Below are 3,901 nucleotides of genomic sequence, written 5' to 3'. Positions count from 1 at the left end.
AGCGTAGAAGACATTCTTATGATGTCAGGTTCTATTCCCAATTCTCAACCTCAAGGTGGCCAGTTACTGCCTGGGGGGCAGCCTCAATTAACGCCTGGGAGGCAACCTCAAGGTACACAATTTGCATCTGGGGGGAAACCTCAAGGATAGTACGTACCTACGGTACAATACGTTCCTCAAGGTCAACCCCAGACTCAATATGTACCCCAAGGTCAACCCCAGTATCAATTTATACCTCAAGGTCAACCCCAGTATCAGTACGTGCCTCAGGGGTATCTACCCCAAGGTCAGTACTCGAACCAAGGTTTCCAACCACCCCAAGGTCAATCTTATGTTCAAGGAATGGGAAATGTACCTTTCAATTATCAATCCTACCCTCAACCCGGTTATGGTCCTCAATATTCTCAACCTGTTATGGGTCAGTACCCTGGAATGAACATAGTGTGTGATCCATCGCAAACTCAGCAGGTGTTGCAGCCAAGTGTACAGTTGTCATCTCAAACTGGACAACCCTTAGTTTCTGGTTCACTCCAGCAACTAGTCCAGTCTAACATTCAAACTTTTGTACCTTCGGTAGTTTCTCAGTCTGGGCCTAATGCGCCTCGTACTCCATCTCAAATGACTGCTGCAACTGCCACAACATCTGTTCAATCTACCCCACCTACTTCTGGAGTATCGACAACTCTGGTTTCTACTGTTCCTGTATCTACTCCTCAGACATCTTTACCATCGTCTGGATCTACGATTCAAACTACGGTTCAGATGCCTGTAGGAAAACCTGGTTTAAGTACGGTTGTCGCAAGTCAACCTCAATTCACCTATCAACCGTACCAGGGACAGTACCAATTCGGTCCTGTTGTCCAGCAGCCAGTTTATCAGTATCAACCGTATCCTGGGTACACTTATCAACAACCTCAACAACCCCAGTACAGTCCGGTTAATCCTGGTTTTCCGGGAGGATACAATATCCCGAACGCGATTCCTATTCCTAGTTATCCCAGATATCCTCCTCCTGGGGCTAGTCTTATGACCCAGAGTTTTAGGGATCCTAATCGGCAGTTACCGTTTATCACAACTTTGGACTTACCTGATTTGTCGTGCCTAACGAACGATCTGATTAATTATCTTCTGTTTTGGCCGCCAATGCCGAATAAGTTGCCCAGTGACATTCCCAAGTTCGAAGGTAAATCTGGAGAGGACCCGTCGAACCATGTGATGACTTACCACCTCTGGTGTGCGTCTAACTCCATCACAGATGATTCGATCCGTCTTAGACTTTTCCAACACACTCTAATTGGTCTCACGGCCAAGTGGTACATTGAGTTACTGCGAGGTACTTTTTATAATTTTAGTCAGTTAGCTACCTCGTTTTTAACTCATTTTCAGTTGCCAGTCAGATATGACAATGGCACGGAATTGTTAACTTCGCTAAAACAATCGACATCCATGTACATTTCAGATCATATTCATGAGTGGAGACGTCGACGACGTTTAGTGAAGGTATTTATTCTGGATCAAATCTTGGCTGAGTGGTTTGTAAAATCTTTGTTGCCAAGGATCATTGAAGATGTTTCTAAAGCTAGAGTTGTTACTGAGGAGCAAGTGATTGCTCAAGCACAATACCTTGACTTGGTCTATACTCAGTCAGGTACGTTACACGAAAAGATCCCTGATCTTCCCAAGTCAAATCAAATCACTGCAGCTCCTTCGGGATCTCATGCCGCTGACGATATGATTGGTACGGTTAACACTAAAAGTAAGAAGAAGTATTCCAAGAATTCTTCTCCTATCATAACCTTGTCTGATTCCCCGACAGGAGATTCTTCTGCAGAGGTTTCCGCCGATATCACGTTGTAGAGTCATCTACAGCTAAATCAAAATCCGGTGGGAAGAAGAAAGGAAAGAAGAAGAATAAAACGGACAAAAGTTCAAAAGAGAAATCTGAAAAGGTGGAATCCAATGATGAAAAGCGCAAACCTCGTTATCCATGTCTCATTTGTGATGAAGAACATTTTACAAGAGACTGCCCTCATCGAGCAGAGGTTGTAAAGATCGTCAAAGGTTCCCAAACTCCTACTGTTTTGAAGGATCCATTTCCAAGTCAAGATAACAAGATGACAGGTTCTTCCTCGAGTGCCAATGAAGAACCCATATTGATGATGTCCCATGTAAGGATTGCGACTCGATCGCAAGATTATGGTAGTAAAAGTCCTGTTGATGGTAAAGAAGCAGAATCTTCTCATTCTAATCCATCAACCTCAGCTCCCGGTTCCGATCCACTACAGATCGAGAAACCTAATCCAGACTTAGTAATCAAACCGCCCGCCAAGGGTATACTTTGAAAGTCAGCTTTCAATCCACATGGGAGAGCGGCTCAGAATTATAACATTGTTGAGGATTTAGTTGTTTCACCCTCAGCAATGTTGGCTTTGGAAGTGCTCCAATCATGCCCAACACAGCGTATATTACTTTTGTCGGCTATAGGAGCTGTTGATGTTCAGGACCCTCTTGAGGCCTTGAAAATCGCTGCCACAACAAAGGGGATACCACCCGGTCCGGACCTTAATGCAGCACCTTTTCCGTTTGGAATAGTGGTTCCGACTGGGGATAATGGGACCAGTTTCCCAAGAAGTATAAGTGAATGGGATGGATGAATGACTTATGAGATAAGATGGTAATGAGCGGACAGCTAAACTATAAACAAAATGTAATAACTATAATCGGATCCTGAGACTTATTACTAGGCAAAGCGTAGTGTTTGATGATCTGTGCTTTAAGGCAGGCATATAAATGACTCTAACACTTTAAGCATAGACGTTTGAACCATTTAAACATTGCTCTGCATAATTATTTATGCAGAGCGATTAGAGCGAATTACTACGCTTAATCATTCATATCATTGATACATGCATGAGTGAAAGAGATAACAAATCAACACAAACATTCAATAGTGAAGCGAAATGACGATTCGCTGTTATATCGCATACATGCATTCAACAATAGCAAAGATAATAACACAGCAATTCATATAATCAGAAAGAACACAGATACAGATAATAGTACCATGTAAGCTGATCGATCAATCCAGTACATCAATCACTATGTCGCAGTCCTTCCTTCCAATCGGAAAGCATTCCAAACAACAGACAGTCGTGCGCAATTGTATAAAACAGCCTTCTAATCAAAATTCAGAACCATTGGTCGAGTTTCACAAAAAGAATATAGACTGAAGCGCAATAGTGCAAACTTCAGCCTTTAAGTCTTATTACAAAATTTTACGACCCTTTCCAAAACAATGAAAGGGTCTATAAATACTATACTAATCTAAATATCTAAACAACTGAAAAGCTATTAAATTGGCATCAATAAATGTTTGTTCCATCTTTTTTTTTTGGCAATCTGGTAGTTGGCGGCAATGCTTCATTCGATGGGTTCTTTGCCTTTACTCCTTAGCTGACATATCGCCAGCATTGGCTCTACTTCTGGTGGAGTGTTGAGACGCGAAGTTAGCTGAGCATCATATGTAGCATCTTGAATGTCGAGGATCAGGTATCCGAGGGCATCTGTTAAACACTTGAGAGCAGACCTTTGAGTATGTGGCTTGATTAGAAAGAGCCAATATGCATCAGAGGTTAAAGTATTTACTCCGGTAATTAATTTCCTCTGTTCCTCCCAGTCATGATAACTTGATTCTTCAAGCATACCTGCTGTTGTTATGCTTCCAGGTGTGCACTTGGAGATCATGTTCGCCAAATAAAGTGTATCATTGACTAGGTCGGTCATGTTGCTGGTAATTATTTTACACCTGGAAGCCGCCCTTTCTGCCTTCATTACCTGAGTATTCCATTCAGTGAAGAGTATGTCCTTATACGTTTCATGGATTCGGGACAAATTCGCCGCT

Source organism: Pinus tabuliformis, chromosome 1_1, assembly GCF_031772625.1.
Source record: "Pinus tabuliformis cultivar Carrire ecotype Pingquan chromosome 1_1, CPIR1, whole genome shotgun sequence".
In the NCBI taxonomy this organism is placed as follows: domain Eukaryota; kingdom Viridiplantae; phylum Streptophyta; class Pinopsida; order Pinales; family Pinaceae; genus Pinus; species Pinus tabuliformis.
This window is presented reverse-complemented; position numbering follows the sequence as displayed.